General features: G+C 30.5%; 1 long non-coding RNA gene across 2 annotated transcripts; it reads left to right on the forward strand.

Moving 5' to 3' along the window:
• Window positions 1-467: 467 nt before the first annotated feature.
• On the forward strand, window positions 468-17,811 carry LOC143083122 (uncharacterized). 2 transcript variants are annotated; one of them, XR_012980554.1, is made up of 6 exons: window positions 468-576; window positions 6,561-6,661; window positions 8,756-8,968; window positions 10,109-10,324; window positions 14,370-15,908; window positions 16,440-17,811. It is a non-coding gene; the product is annotated as an uncharacterized LOC143083122 (long non-coding RNA). The 2 variants fall into 2 exon arrangements; XR_012980557.1 differs by lacking the exon at window positions 468-576 and adding an exon at window positions 3,570-3,678.
• Window positions 17,812-18,551: the final 740 nt, after the last annotated feature.

An 18,551-nucleotide genomic window follows, 5' to 3' on the forward strand; every position in this document is an offset into this window, starting at 1 on the left:
AGTTTCAAAACTAAAAAAACCCATCATTTTCCAGTTTCAATTCACAAACACTAAATAGTATGCATTTTTGATGTGCCTTATATTCCTTAATCCTTACGTAAGCCCTAAAATCCTCATTCCTTTACTTTCTTATTGGGATTTTGAATTATGTCTTTAATTTTAAACGAAAAAATCATGTTAATAAATAGCTGTAAAAATGCCCCAAAAAATCAGTGAATACCAGTAATAACTGAAACATCTAGTAAATACATGTCATTACTAAACTGGCTAGTTATTACAGGTATTTACTGAAATGTTTAGTAATAGCGTGTAATTCCTAATTTCACCTATGTACTGTAACATATATACTGTTTAAATTGTAGAAATGAAAACATTATGTGTGTGATCTTAAAAATACGTATCATTTACTTTAACCATTCTTCCGTAAATATTGAAATTACATATTCACATAGTAATATGAGACTTCAAGTGTATGCTTGAATGATATATTTGAAAATACGTCCTTAGTTTAAATGATTCAGATTACCATGTACCGAACAAGTTGTTTTGAACAATATGATGATTTGTCCAATCAAGGTATGTCGTTTTCAATTTGTATTATCTAATCATTTATCTATTTAGCGATATATAACAAATTTGGATTAACACGTAAGCATATGCAAAGCACATTTTACAGTAATGTAAATATATAAACGAACATTGGACAGCGTATTTAACTTGCTTTTTTAAGGAGGGCGGAAACGGGGGATAGAATGCATTGACCAAATTAAAACATATTTACAGATCTAGAAGTGCATATTACATTTACTACCTATACTTGTTTGCTTCGTCAAATGCAAAAATAAAAAAAGATGAAGTATAATAGCTTATTGGATCTTAAATATATCAAAATTCATTATAATGATAGTTGAACTGTACCTAATGTATGAGTTATCCGCTGTACGGTATTTCGCTATCACAAAATCTAAAAGAACATTCTATCTTTGTGAACAAATGGTCATTAAAAATTGAATGCTTTAAAAAGCGCTTTTCTAAATTTTTCAAATCTGGAAGGCTCATCATGCTCATAGCCGACTACTTATAAGTCAAGGATGTAAACGAACCATAACAATTGAAAAGCTATATCACATAAAAGACCCCCACCCCCCCCCCCCCCCCCAAAAAAAAAGATCAAATTTGCTTGAAGGAATTGAAACAAGATTTTAAACATTTAAGAAAAAGGTGTTTTAAAAATAAGATAAAAGAAAAGAAATGATTTGATGTGTGTTAGAAGTTGTAGGTTTGTATCACCTCTATAAATAACACTGTCGAACACCGTATTCATGTATTTTGTTATTTTATTTTTTAAAAACAGGATCTAACAGCTTAAAACCATGTACTCTAATGCAGTATTTCTTTAAAATGCTTAGAAAAATACAAATTAATGTTTTTAACTTCACAATGAGACAATTGTAAACGATGCAATTGAAACCCAAACAATTACATAATCATGATATGTATGAAATATCGTACTACACTGATTATGCATGACAGGTGCAAGTGAAATAGTGTGCTTATTTAAACATTTTAAATGAGTCAGATTACATGGAAATTTTAAAATGTGTGTTTCGTCAAACTTTTATTATACGATATTTAATCCGATGGAACAAATATTGCCTTTCAGTATGTACAAAATAATAAGTAATATATTTCAAAATACAAAAACTTTAAACACACAAATATAATAGTCGCCCATTTGCTTTAAAGTTTGAAACTGATGTCAATTGAAATCACTAACAGTATAATCTATTTACACACAGGAAAAAAGCCTTGATGGCGTTTTAGTATGTAGATGAATCCGAATGAATTTTATATAAACACAACTAAGAACACCTTTATCGTCTTAGAAGACCCTGTAAAATCTCATTTAAAGTTTGAACGATCACGGGGAAAAAATGAACTAAATTGAGTAAAAGAATTACAGACAGTCTACCGTTTGATCTTTGTGATTAAAATTCTTCGGATATCAGGGGTCGATTCTGTTCTCATTGTCGATATAGTTTCTGATACTATTCGTAGAAACCGTTCGAACATACGTAGAATACTTAGCAGTCATAGAATATTTCGAACACACAATGCAAAAATTTTGGACCAAATTACTATTTCAAAACAAAACAATGGCAGACACTATATGTTAACCAAGCTCTGTTGTTTTAACTGTTTGATAAACTACATCACATATTAGAGTATTGCAAACTTATTTCGTTTTGCAGTCCTTTTTATGAAATCGTACAAATTTTAATCACACGTTCTTATTCAAAACAATATTGATCGCCATGAAGGTCATTAAAACATTGTATCAAAATCAAATATGTCAATGAATGTTTTCAATGTGTAAATATTGCCGGAATTTAAATGATCTTTCCGTTAAACAACAAATTCCTATTATTGGTATTATTTGACGTATAGTTTAAACAAGAAAATCACAAATTCACCATCATTTCAACGGAGTTCATCTTTAGAAAACAACGTCTGTTTCAAACATAAACTTTTGGCGAACTCTTTACAAACAGAACAAAATACATCGAAAGTTCAAACTGTGAACAGGCTTTCGAAGCTCAATAAATCACCTTGCAAATAAAGATTTATTTAGTCTTTCAAACCATTATTTCCATATTAAAACTGTCTATGTTACTTACATGTAAACTTGGTACAAAAACTTGGTAACACATTGTTCAAATAAGGCATTTGAATTATTCACTTTTGTTGAAAGTCCTTGATTAATTGTATGGTCATATTTGTAAATGCACATATGTGAAAAGTTTTTATTTTTCTACCTTGTATACATGTACCACTTTGTCGTTTAATCGCGTTTACAAAAATCACACACCTTATTATATGGTAATGTAAAAAGTCAGAAGGCGAATATAAATCTTTTGCCCTATTATGTCATCTTTGAGTTATAACAAAGAAATGAACTCTGTGATTTGGACTTGCATTGATACGATAAATGCCATTGAATATTTACTAGATAACGTTGTTGTTTGCTATGGAGACTCCTTGTATCGTCAAGTTATCGGAATGCGAATGGGAACCAACTGTGCACAATTTATTGCGGACCTGCTGTATGTTAACGAGTAACATTTTATGACTAAATTAGCAAAGATCCATCGAAGAAACATCTGCTACAAAAATTTGAAATACTTTAAGATATTTGGATAATATATTGGCTCTCAATACCATGCATGTTCTGATGTAATCGATTGAAGTGTTTGAAAATATATACTATTTAAAGTAAAACTAATAATCATTTAATACAATTATATTCGTAAGATAAAAAAGTAATGACCGGTCCACATTATGATAATTAATAGGGAGAAAATGACAGATACATTCAGCTAATTTTATGGAAGAACGATTTCAAATGTGTCAACCAAATGTTTTGCCATATTTAAAAAATGCAGGTTGTTCGTATAAGTATAATTGCTATAGGTTGCACTTTGTAAATACCGCTGTTTCTCAAACCACGCCTCTTTTGGGGAGATTTAGAATATTCATAGAAAATTAATTTTGTTTACATACTGGTTCCCAGTTTTGATCTGTAGATTGCATCTCATAGAGACATAACTTCGGAAAGTTCCAGAAAACATACATGTGAATATTGTTTGTATTGAAATCTATGGTAACCCTACAATCGAGGTAAGGATAGTTAAGAAATTTAGTGTTAGTTTAAACTCTTAGAAGTTCGGAGCATATACACGTTGAAAATATGCCGCACAGCCCTATATTTTGATCTTTGAAAAAAATAGTAGTGCATATGAACTTTCCATTCTAGGATATGATTTTTTTCAAAACTTCATAGTAAAAGTGGTACAGTTTTAGCCGTAAATGGAGTTCCTATGGGACAATGCATTGTCAATATTTACAGAAATGCAACCTATAACTTTAATATTTGAGGCAATATAAAGTTTGGGCTTCACATTTCTACATAATTATTTACTGTATACAGAAAATATATGCCCTTTTAAAACATTAAAGGTTTCGCAAATAATACATGGATACAACATAAAATCATTTCTTAAAAGACTGAAAAAGTATTCATTCTGATAGGTTTAGATGTATTGCCATAACATGCGTTTAAATAAACAGTGATACAGCGAACATTGAATTCCCTCCGAAAATGTTCAAATTCACTATAGTAATGAACTCTGCCCTTTTTTGGATCTTGGTATCTCTATCTTGAACATGGTAAATTCGAAGCTTTATACCGAAACTTATGATACAAGAAAAGCTTTTTGATTTCCTGTTTTTAAGTATTTATATGATTTGTTTTATTACTGAAGTAGAATATTCACTAGTGATGGCGTTGAATATACATATGTGTATATTTATTTTTTATATCTTGCATTTGTTTATGAGGAATAGGAATTTAATATATTTGTAGCTGTTCACTTTAAGACTATATTTCAACTACACAAAAAATGTTGGGCGTCATTGTCAGATTAATTTATATGCCTGTTTGAATTTTTCGTCAGTTGTGTTGTTTGTTTGTGATGAATAGAGAAAAAAAACCACAGTTTTGGCTGCTTGATCTTAAGCATTGTCACGTTAACCAAGGTGTTGTTCTTAACGAAGAACAGATGTCATAATCATATGCCTATAATTTTGTTATTCATTAAACTATTTAATTGCATATTTTCATGAACTTTCAAAAAACATTGGTCTACAATGTCACAAATAATAATAATTACTCATTAACTTTCAGTAACTGCCTGATGAGCAATATGAACAATCGAAAACGATAAATAAGAAAAGTGGCGAATAATGTTATTTTTCTTATGTTAAATTCCTTTTTATTTTATAATATCTATTACCAGTACTATGCCTAATACTCCAAATGTATTTCTAATTCACCGGCCCATTACTTGTTATGTTAAATTATGTAATTTTAAGTATTCCCAACCTTTTTGTTCAAATAAAGAGACATACATCGTATGTTAAGGATTACTGTGCCATGTATTGCAAAAATATCAAATACCGTTAGTTAATCACTGGTTCCTTAAACTTCGGAAGAATCAAAATATGTACTTCAGATCTGAGAAAAAGGCAAACCGCACCTCCCACTTAATAATCAAAGGTACCAGGATTATAATTTGATACGCCAGACGCACGTTTCGTCTACATAAGACTCATCAGTGACGCTCAGATCAAAATAGTTATTAAGCCAAACAAGTACAAAGTTGAAGAGGATTGAGGACCCGAAATTCCAAAAAGTTGTGCCAAATACAGCTAAGGTAATTTTTTCCTGGGATAAGAAAATTCTTAGTTTTTCAAACACTTAAAGTTTTATCAATAGGAAATTTATTAAAATGACCATATAAGTTATTTCATGTCAACACCAATGTGCTGACTACTGCGCTGGTGATACCCTCGGGAACGAAACTTCCACCAGCAGTTGTGTTATACAGATTTTGTAATTATTCAAAATAATCAATTAAACAGTTTTTTTTACAGTGATAACCAATCATTTAGCTCTCTCTGAAAAAAAACTACTGCATATAATGACAATTACACCCTTGCATAAGTCCTATTTTAATTTAAATGTGAACTACTTTATGTTATAAGAGGAAGATGAAAATGTGATTCCCAAAACATTACAAGGAATAATTATATAATATCGTTTGCCGTAATTTTAATGAAACATCATCATTGAGTTAAAAATTGCTAACATTCATACATTTGTGTTTCAAACAACGTTTGAACATTGGTGGTTTCAACCGCATCAAAGCGTTACTATCACTTCAATTTTAGCGACAATAATTGTTCATTGTTGTTAAAACTATTGTAGTAAATATTGAAATTGGTTAAAATTCTGTGCATTAATGCATACAATAGAGAATATGGAAATAGGGAATGTGACAAAGAGACAACAACTCCACCAAAGAGAAGAAAAATAGCCGATGACCACAAATAGGTCTTCAACACATGTAGACGTGTTTTAGCTGGCCAATAAACGAAAATATGTACAAGTTCAGTGATAATGGACGTCATTACTATAAATTTAAAATGAATATAAATTAAAAATCAGACAAGACTAACCCGAAGACTGGGGACAGGAGCAGATCAATGTCATCGTTTTCAAGTTAAAAGGGGCTAAATGCATTATTTTAACATAATATAATAAACCAAACTACTGGTACTTGTCAAGCACAATATTGTTAGTTTATGCTCAATTGTTCTTGCTTTACAATATAACGATTTTTTACTTTTCATTATAAGCATTGTGGTGTAGCTGTACATTCTTATAATGCACTCGCTGTCATTTTTTTTACAACTTTTAAATACTGCTGGCATGTAATTAAAGTAGAAAAATGTTGACAATCATCTTTAATTTCGTATTTATTATTTTCCTAACATGATTAATTATATGAAAATAAATAAACTCATCATAGATACCAGGACTAAGTGTTGTATATACGCCAGTCGCGCGTTTCGTCTACAAAAGACTCATCAGTGATGCTAGAATCCAAAAAAGTTAAAAAGGCCAAATTACGATTGATGATCTTTTTTCTTCATTTTAGCTAATAATAATTCTGACTTTAACTTATCGATATAACAACACTACAAATGTTATTAGTTTTACTAATCCACACAGCTATCCAGTGGACAATAAGAGCACAACGTAAGTTAATGAATTGATATTAAATTTCTTTAGGTATACATATATGATTAATACATGTTTATATAAACAAGTAGATAGTGCATGACTTCCGACGAAACAAATATTCATTACGTATAAAATTTATTTATGAGGATGGCGATTCCGTACATATCCGTGTACATTAACTACGTACGGGCGAAAACTCAATACGATTAGTATTATCCGGAACACTCCTTTTGAAGGCCAATTGTAGCACAGCGATTTGGGATCCTTTTCATGACCTAAACGGTATTTTGATTTAATTATTTATCTTAGAAAAATGGGATTCAAATCATTTTGAAAACCTTACCGTCATAACTTGAATGTAAAAGGCCAAGGTCATGCAGAGTGATATTGAATGTCACCACGTTAACTGACAATAATGTATCGTTGTGTCATTTTAATGGTTCATATATATAGGAAGATGTGGTATGAGTGCCAATAAGACACCTCTTCATCCAAATAACATGTACGACTTTGTCACATATTTATGTTTTCGAATCAATATAACTTCTGTAAGCCAATTTATATTGGATAATGTCGGTTTTCATGTCATGTTCGTCTTATCTACTCGAAATGTGATAGGCAATGTTTGAGTAACATGCGTAATTGATCATAAATAATCACAAGTTTTGATTTGACGACAGATTGCATGAAAAATGGGATTTTAGCCATTGTGATCGTGTGAACTAGAGTAACAACTATTGAATGCTACTAATTGCAGACTATGCGATTAAATACTTGTAAAGATTGTATTTTTAAATTATAGATAAATAAAGGCAACAGTAGTATACCGCTGTTCAAACTCAAAAATCCATGAACAAAAAACAAAATCGGGGTAACAAACTAAAATTGAGGGAAACGCACCAAACATAAGAGGAGAACAACGACACAACACTACAATGTAACACACAGAGAAACGGATCAATCATCAGACAAAATCCCACGAGAATAACAAATATAACATCAAAACCAAATACATGAATTTTGGATAGACAAGTACCGTGACACGTCTTATCGCAATGTGAATATACACTCAAAAATAAGAGAAAACAAACGACGCAACGTTCAAATGTAACACACACAGAAACAAACTATAATATAACAATGGCCATATTCCTGACTTGGTACAGGACATTTTTAAAGGAAAAAATGGTTGGTTGAACCTGGTTTTGTGGCATGCCAAACCTCACAATTGAATGGCAATGTTAAATATAACATTGAAATGACAACATAATATTACAGGACTACAATACAAATAAATAGGAGAACGTATTAGACAAAGAAACACATGATTAATGGATAAAAAAAAGCATCAGGTTTAAAATTCAATACGTCAAAAACGCTCCTCGTCCACACAAGACTCATCATTGACACCCAGATATAAAAGATCGAAAGTGAAAAAAAGTACAAAGTTGTACAGCACTGAAGATCAAAAGATGAAAAAGGTTGTGTCAAATACGGCTATGCCTTTAAGCTTGGGATAAGAACATCCTTATCATTTAGAACAATTAATGCTATTGCAAACAGTAAATTTTATTAAATGAATATAATAGATATACATAATGAAACTGAAGTATTAGCTAATTACAGAAAACAAACACGAATACATAATGCAAAGACCAACACAGAATAGACACACCCGAATCAGTCCAGGTCTCAACGCAATAAATCATAAAAATTACGTCACAGACGATGGTGAAAAAGCACAAAAATTACTTTATAAAGTCTGGAACCGTTTATTTATCCCAAAATGATAAATCATGAAATTATTTGGACATGATCAAAAACTTCATATTTACGCCTTTATACCAATATTCATATATTTAGTAACATACATGTAACCATAAAATAGCAAACATCGACGCTTTACACAGAATGATGTTGTAATACAATTTGGTTTATCACGAGAACCTACTGTAGAGGTCTGTAACTAAAATCTTAAGACCACACACACATGAACAGTAACTAATATCTGATCATTTCTGTTTCATATTTAAACGTATTATTCGGCAGAGATATGACGGTCACATATTTATGCTATCAACATTTGTTATATTCATATTTATCTTGCAGATAATCTTACACCATTTGGGACAGCTTCCCAAAGTTCTAGGTATGTAGGAAGTACACCAGAAGGTGCAATATTACCACCTATATCAAATGAATTTACTTTGAAAACATGTTCAACCACAAATGTGGACGGTGCGCCAAAAGCATGGTGGATGTTTCAATTTTCATTTGTTTCTGCTTTCATCACAGATATAACTATATACTACAGAGAAGGTTGTAAGTATACAACATCTTATATACATAAACATAGTATGACTGTTCTCAAGAACCACATTTATAAATGATATATCGATATTTGTCGTGTCAAATCTTTAAATCGAAAAAGAGAAATATTTCAAAATTGCATTATTCAACATTTGAACTCTCAAGTCGGTATAGGCTGAATATAGCAGGTATTCAGCATTGATGTCACATAACTAGTACAACGTATTAAAAATAGTATCAATATTAAAAACCAATATATGGAATAGATTATATCCATGTTGCCAGAAAATGATGTTTGTATGAACACAATGTAGCCTCGTTTTACAAAGAAAATACGAGAGAGAGAAATATTTCAAAATTGCATTATTCAACATTTAAACTCTCAAGTCGGTATAGGCTGAATATAGCACGTATTCAGCATTGATGTCACATAAGTAGTTCAACGTACTAAAAATAGTATCAATAATAAAAACCAATATATGGAATAGATTATATCCATGTTGCCAGAAAATGATGTTTGTATGAACACAATGTAGCCTCGTTTTACAAAGAAAATACTTTAGATAACAGTGTATTTTCTGTTTTCCTTTTTTCAACAGCTAAAATTAATTCTGCCTCATATTTGGATATGCATCCAAATTGACATAAGAATTGCTTTGGTACAAACTGTTATGACAAAAAGAAATTGTAATAGTCAAAGGAACTTGTTTTCGAACCCGTTATTGACAATTCGATGTCAAGTGCTATGATGTGGTCATATAAAATTATAAGTAACAGAATATTATCAGCAAACCAACATACAAAATGTATAGGTATATTCTTTTCATTGACTATCCTGTTTCGGTTGTGATTGTATATCATATAACCTGACCGAGATGGTCACGTATAAATGTACTATCAGTTTTGTTCACTACATTAATGAGGATAACTCTTTCGTTGTTTCTTTAAAATTAGGTATATATATATATTGAATATTTGTTGTATTGTCCCCATAGTACACTGTTAACATTAGTAACTTTTATGAGATAAACTAGAGTTGCTGTCGTAATTCACGACTAGTATTAATGCAAGGTTCAAAGGTTTTGTAAGGATTATTAAAAGATCAGTATTGCTGGTTTTTGTGAAGTTCAGTTTGAAATTCATTTATTATAGCTGCACATCGTATGAATGGATTTAAATTATACGTGACCAATACAACAACTATTCCACCTGACGGTTTTCTCTGTTATGATGATCCTGATCCTGGTCTTCCAAACATCACTCAGAATATTCCCTGTAATCAACTTGGAAAATATGTCATTTATTACGACACTGTAGGAGATGTCGACACCGGACCTGTAGTTGAATTGTGTTACGTTGCCATTACTGGTAGGTTTTATGTTCATCTGCAAAACATCTGTTTTTCCAAAGCGCGTCTTTTTAAATTTATTTTACTTTAAGTGTAGGTGGTTTCAAATAATGCAGCTTAGTTTATTCAGAATGACTGGATTCAGAAAAAGTTTAATCTAAAGTTTCACCGAACGAAGAACCAATTAGACAACTTTCCATGCACGATAAACTATGTAAATATGACCACATGTGCACTGAGAGCTTCATACTGTACCGTTTAATAACGAGCGTTTAACACAAACATGATAAAGAAAACTCAAGAAAACTAAAATTTGAATAACGAGGAAAAAAAACCCAGCAATAACAAATTAAGGAGATGTGATATATTGATTATTGTGTCCATTAAAAAACCTCATGACGTTGATATATAAGCATGTGTTGTTCACAGTACAACCCAATCAATGAGGAAACCTAAATCGTAAATCATTAAACAAATCTTCGATATAACACAATTATGAAAAATAAGACTAAAAAATCAACTGCCTTATTTATGCTCAACCAATACACACAATCAAAAACAAAAACAGAATCATGTGTGTTCGTGATTTGTTGTGTTTGTTATAAAACGCGTCACTGTTTTTTTCTTTTCTTAAATGGACTTGAGTCTTGTGATTGGTGTGCACTAACAGACTGTCTTACACATATACCTCTTGTTATTTGTTTATACGTTAGTTTCTATTTAAATTTTGTTTTGTTTACTGCGCTATCAGTGTATGTAAAGTGCGGATCCTAAAATATCATTTTCACTGTATATGCCATAAATGTCTTATAAAGGATGATAAATAAACAGACGATTTTTTTGGAAATTTGAAGAAAATGAAGAAAAATAGTTTAAATGTATATGTTTAGAAATATATAATACTAGTAAGACAATGTAAGAGATGCGAACGGGGTTGTATCGCGCCTAAAGCCATCCAGCTGTGAAATATATACCGAATTAGGGGAATATTTGGGACATTTTACGAACAGATCGTGCAGGTGATTTAAAACTAGCAGGTAAGATGTTGTTGCAGAAAAATATTCATTTTTTGTCTTTTTGTATTACACATGTTATAAGGTTTGTCTGTGAGGAATTCTGACGAAGTTTGACGTTTAATAATCCAATACCACCGTATATATACTATGGCGTTTGTATATCTTCATATTGAAAAAAAAAAAAAACTTCTTGATCTCGACGAATTAAAATGATTCTTTCTCTTTCTCGTAATGTCTCAGAAAATAATGTGGGGTGTTTCAATTTGACATTATTAAGCTCGTTGCATCAAGTATACATTAATTACATTCACTTTGATTTTAGCACAATTTGTTGAGTTGACATTTCGTTTAAAGTATGACAAAACGCACATTCAGATGCAGATCTACGCAACATTAGATCAAAAATAAAATAATAAAGTAAATCCTAAAATCTAATCGGATTACTGATTTAAAGTAACTGTTTAAAAACATGTCTACTTACTTTGGATCTTGCCCCGATCTGATAGTGTGAGCCAAAATTTTTTCCTGTTGAACTTATATCACAGAAAATATGTTCTGGGAGATTTTTTTTCACAGACAATTTCTATATAATTTGTTCCATCTCTATAAAAGAAGTTCCACACTTTACCTTGTGCAATAAGTACCGGGTTGATGACATATGTTCCTTACCTAGTGAAATAAGTATCGGATTTATGAAATTTTTTCCTTACCTGGTGAAATAAGTTCTGGGTTTGTGAGCTTTGTTTCTCACCTGGTAAAATAAGTTCCTCATCTGTGAAATATGTTCCACTTGTTAAACAAGTTATCTTATATATATGTCATCAGTCAGTTTAAAGTTAACATTCGAGTGCATTATAAAAATAAGTATTATATTAATTGTACAATAAATAAAAAGTGTAAATCATCAAATTTGTATCATTTGGAGTATAAAAATGTTTAATTATATAAACGTAAATAATATCAAAATGACACTTTTGAGCGAGAAAAGAGTAGAATAAGAAATTGTTTATCTTCATCATATTGTTACAGTCATGCTTTCAATTGCAAATGTATCCTATGCAAGCACACTCAGTACAGCATTAAGTTTGCATTATAATTCAAGTGTAACAAGAAGCATTATAATTGAAGTGTAACAAGAAATTCTTTTTTTATTTTGTGTGAACTTATTCATTGATTTCTATGAAATATGTGCATATTCGTTTAAAACAAATATCACAGGAACTTATTAAATTTTGTTATTATTAAGGAAAAACGTAATTTAAGAATACAATATAGCATTGTGAGAAGCGTTTTTATTACAAGTTTGAATACCTATATATCTGATGAGGAAGGAATGAGGAGTTTGTATTTCAATTTGAAAATATCATAAATACTTAAGTAATCAATTAAGTTTTTTCATTTGTTGCAAGTCCATTTATCACATAAATCTACAATAAAAATTCCTCGCATCTTCGAAAATTCTACATCAAAAATGATTGCACTAATAGTGATAATTCTTCGCATCTATAGTTAAAATGGATCGCTTTCAATAATCGATATGCTATATTATGTTGCTTTTATAACACTTATTTAAATTAATGCTGTTTTTTAACATTAAAAAGACATATCACAATGAAAATATGTTGAAACTTACATTCAAATCAATTTTTTTGTATTTTCGAAACGTAAACAAATACAGATGTCCCATGATCCTTTATTCAACAATAGACATACTCCTATATGATAGTGAAAATGAACTAGCTGGATTCGCATTTTATATACACTGGCTATTATAAGTATTGGTTTAAACAGACAACATCGATATATTGGTAACTAGCCTGGACATTTTTCATATTAATTGTTCTACCAATTGTACAATGCTTTCGGTCAGTGTTTTTGTTGTAAAAAATAAAAAATTTAAAAATACTTATTAAACGGGAATAAAACTCGAAATGAGCAGATGTATGAATAGCAGTTATACAAATATCGAAAATGTGTTATCACTTTGATAATTAAATTGAATAGTATAATATTAATCTTGTAGAAAATTGGAACAAAACTTATTATTTTAAGAATGAACCGCTTCAATACGACCTTATTATTTAATTCGTGTAATCATATGAAAATTGGATTTATTTTCAGTACAATGTCGTTTTGGAAATAAAGTTTTAGGGAGATGTTTCTCACTTTTTAGCATTCGTCCTGTGGCATCATTGACTCTCCGCATTAATATGCCATTTATGCGTTTCTTCTTATTCGACATCTTAATTATTTTCAATTATGTTTTACAGGACTCTCTTTGAACTTCTTATACATGTTATATTTATTATCCAGTAGTATAAAAATCACTTTCAAAATATTCAAACCATCATTAGTTTTAAGATATTTTCGTTAATCAAATTGTGAACGTGTCGCAAAGGTCCCAATTTTATAGATTCATATTCATTTCTCGTCCGTGGTTTTAAATGACATCAGAGAGATTGACAGGATCAGCATGTCATACTATGATTTTAAGTTACCATAACAGTATTAAATGTAAAAAAAATTGTAAACATGAGAGTAAACAACTTTCAAATCTATCCAGTTATATCATTGGGAAAATATGCTAATTTTCATAGCGTTGATTTTACCTTATCATGATGTCGGCCATTACAATAGGAGTATATATGCCCATTAGATAAAAATTGCCAATATGCCAATTCCTATGTCGAATCAACAATGTGTGCGCTAATTGGTGAATTGTACAATCTTTTATGGTTATGTTCGTGTACAAGAAAGGGGCGAAGATACCAGAGGGACAGTCAAATGAACATCGTCTACATAGAAAACTTTCGGCCTTTTAATTTTGAAAATCGGAAGCGAAACAGTAGTGGATATGAATCAAATACCTTTGATTATGCGAATCTATGAAAAGTTAGTTTCCTAATATTATTTGGTGTTTCAAATAACTCACTTCCACGCACGAGTCTACAGATATTTTATTTTACAATAAAATAATAGAAGTTAATAACTTGAAAGCAGTTGCATACTATATGAAGAAAAAAGTCATTTTTTCAAATGTTTATTGTAGGTTGTCAGAAAGGTACGTGGGGGCCAAATTGTACCGAAGCATGTTCATCTATATGTGTTAACCAACACTGTCATCCTGAAAATGGTTCCTGCATTTGGGGATGTGATCCCCAAAGATGTGTTAATGGAAGATGTGATATACATACCGGTTTTTGTACTGAGGGTTGTGTACCAGGATGGGTCGGACAATACTGTACCTGTGGCAAATGTTAGTATGTTTCTTAGTATGATTCCTAATATTATTTTTAAATAGACGTTGATAATGTTAAATTTCAAAAAGAAATAAAAAGTGTTTGTTACCATTTACTTAATCACATAGTGTAAACTTCTACGAAACAGATCACATATTCAACATATTTGTATTGTTTATTATGATTTGAATTGCACTTTTGAATTGTATATTGTATTTTACATGTTGTCAATCTTATCGAAGTTTTTTTTTTAACTTTTAATGAAACGTGTAATTTGTTTTATCTGCAACTATTTCATCTTAATGTCTACGTTAACTTTTATAACTGTTGATTATATTTAATGTACCTGCGATTGTGTTTTAATTGCAATTTTCGTTATCTAACATATTCAATACAAATTTGAGTCAAAAAGTTAAAATAGAATAAAACAAATTATGATCCTGTCAAATTTGATATACTATGAGCTTGAAGTAAAATAACTTGTTGAGTATTGGTGTTAAGTTGTTGTTATCTTGTTGACCTATATCTCAACTATGTTGTGACATACTATTCCATTGTATTTCTAATGCTTAAAAGCTTATTTGTTAACCAATCTGTGATGCTTTTATGTATTTATATGGTAATATAATTAATATTCGTGGATAAAGGTTTTGGGCTTTATCAAATATTCATTCTACGTACATCTCAGTTTCATGTGATGTTTTTTTTAATTTCTCCTAAGTTAACACACGTATATAAATTATATATATATTTTAAAGTGTGTTAATGTATTATTATAGACTTAACATTTCATTAAGATGTTTTAGTACTGCGTGTCTGGACAGTTCCGGCATCTTTTATCTTTAATCTACCTACAGCATTGCACCCCGTTAAGGTACGGAATATGTAAACACATACCTGTATGTCTTTTTATTATCAGAAATCAACATCTTTATTGTGCTTTCATAAAAAGAAACAAAAGTGATAAAACTATATATGTGAGTGGAAACCCTTTTTTTTGACTCACAATAATGCTGTTCATTTGTATTGAATCACTGAAATGACATCGGAGAGAGAACGATTGGAACCGTTGCACGTCATATTTTAACACAGTGTATTTTCCATTTTATGTTGTTCTCATACATTTTGCAAATCATTGCTTTTTTCATATTTGCATATTGGACAATATAAACGAGTATGGTCAAAACAACGACCCGACCAAAGGACAGAAAACAGCCGAAGGCCACTAATGGGTCTTCCACACAGCGAGAAAATTCCGTAGTCGGAGGAGAGCACAATCTGGTATTGTCCGCAATTCTTATGACAGGTATGCTGTAAGCTGATGAACAAACGAAAACAACTGTACAACGGTTAGTGCTCCATTATAATTGTATCTATGTTCGAATATTTCATCAAACCTGAAGAAGTAACTACTTGCAAATAACACAATTTATTATACCACACATAATTTCAATTGAAAAAATATATTACCTAAAACAAATACCATGTGGTGTGAATTAATTCTGATTTATCCGTCTAAATCTGCAGTACTGGTGAATTATCTCGACAAATCGTAGTGTAAATCATTTCTTGGAACGTTCAACGTGTTAACAAAATACTAATACAAATGAGCGGTTGAACATAACCACTTTATAACGTAACAGGAAAGGTCACAACACCAAATATGTAATAGATATAAAACAAATTGAGATCAATCGAAAAGTTTCTTTTTTATATAAGCTTCTTTTTCCCTACGCTTATATGAATACCAAGAGCATTATAAGAAATTGAAAATCATAAATGTATCCTTAGTTTTCTTCCAATATGATACACAGGAAATTATACTAATAAGTGAACATAATGCTACCTGTACTAAATAGTGTTCCTATTTTTCATTTCAGAAACGATACACCCGACGAATTTCAACGTGAGGACCAAATTTACAATGGCATTGAAATTAACTAGCTGAATGATCATCCGTTCATATCAAAACAGCCTTACATGTTCAGTAAATATTTGAAGAGCCTACCGAACAATATTATTGCTTTTATTTCAGCAAACTATACTATTTCAAAAATATCCTTGGTAAAATAAGTTTATATACGTTAATGTATATCATGTATATGTATTTGTATTCTTCTGAACTATTGTATGAACGATATGTGTTTGACTTGACAATGGTTATTCAGCAAAAGATTCAATGTCTTGCATTTTATTTTTTATTAGTATTACAGCATGTGTATTACAATATTTTTAGGTTAGTCCATTTTTTGTACATACATTAGGCGGCTATTTTATTTTCGTTTGAATTAGTTGCATTTGTCATTTCGGTGTCTTTTATAGCTGACTTTGCGGTATGTGCTTTGCTGATAATTGAAGTCCGTACGGTGACCTATAGTTGTAAAGTCTGTGTCATTGTGGTCTGTTGTGAAGAGTTGTTTGATCATTTACCTTAAATTTCTTTTTGCAAATTATACAAAGTTCTCTAACTAGGACTAATACAAACATTTTTTAAGGATACATATTTCTCTATTACAATGCATTTACGATTAAAGTATCAAAATATAGACCATATATATTAATATAAAATATAACATATGTATAACGTTTTTGGGCTATCTAGGTGAACATATATCGCAGTTTTGAAAATACTTATATTTTACATTCTAGCTTTCAAATTCTTTTTTGTTACTACTTCCAGTTTAAACTTTGAATGTTCGATTTTTTATTTTAAAGTCATACTTCCGAGTTAAGAAAAAAACATATTTCAGAAAAGAAATTCTCCACAAAATCAAAACCGATTCAGAAGCTAGCTCGACACAAGTAGTCGTTGTAGAAACTGAACGATCCCTATGAATAAAAACTACAAAATCATTAACAACACAAATTGTCAAAAAACCATGATTTTTTTAGGTGAATTGACAGTGACTTTGCTGAACATATCCCGTACGCAATCTATATTGATATTTGATGTGATAATGTAGTGTATTTTTTAAATCCTTTTTACTGACGCTGGTAGTAAATGCATGTTTTCCTTTGTAAGAATATTTGTTTAGCTCGTGCGTTTTCATTAATTTTACATCAAAGTTTTAAAGATAGAATAGCCACACTAGTATTTGTAATTATTAAGTTAAACGCTACAGTATTTTCCTTTGCAAAAGTTCAATTAACTGCACATATATATTACGTGTAAATTTTTACAATTGTAAAATTATTCCGATGTATAAAACTATTATGTGTCTGTGACTTGTAATAAAGGATACTACAGGTACAGTTAAGTTTGCCTCATATCTTAACTAACTTTCAGACATTGACAAGGAGGGTCGGTTGAAACAAACCTGAACGACAAAAAAAGATGATTTAAACGTTAAAATTGGGAACTTTCCATTGTTATGTAGCAACATTCCAGCAGCGGCTGCTTACGAAGTATATATCTAACTCGTTACAATATATCCGAAGTTGTATTTCCAATCATGATTTCCTTGACATAGGGTTGATGCTCAGAAGAATTCTTTTGAACCACGAGTTCCGATCAGTGAATTTGAATAATCATTTCAAAAGTTGTACGGACGCCATCTGGAGTTGGTTGGCAGTTATAGAATATCACAAATGATAGCACATATGATCTTAATGTTGTGACTACAATCCCGTCAGCTTTTAAAAACAGACTTGTTACAGAGTTTTTACCAACACATGTAATACGAGCATCACGATGGGTGTAACAATTGGAGCATGCACAGTATCTACTCACCCGTCCGGAGCATTTGATATCATCTGCAATGTTTTTCTGGTGTTCGTGATGCTTAGTCTTTAGTTTTTCTATGCACACATATACACTAACAAATATATACTAGATATTTAACTTTCAATAAAATAAATTTCTAGTTAGAAGTTGATTACATGAAAAATAATTTGAAAGTACTCCTTATGACTTAAGTCTAGTTTAAATAATTTACAATTAAAAGATATTGAAATATTTACTAACATAACAGAGCGTAACAACATCAAGTGTT

Source organism: Mytilus galloprovincialis, chromosome 1, assembly GCF_965363235.1.
Source record: "Mytilus galloprovincialis chromosome 1, xbMytGall1.hap1.1, whole genome shotgun sequence".
In the NCBI taxonomy this organism is placed as follows: domain Eukaryota; kingdom Metazoa; phylum Mollusca; class Bivalvia; order Mytilida; family Mytilidae; genus Mytilus; species Mytilus galloprovincialis.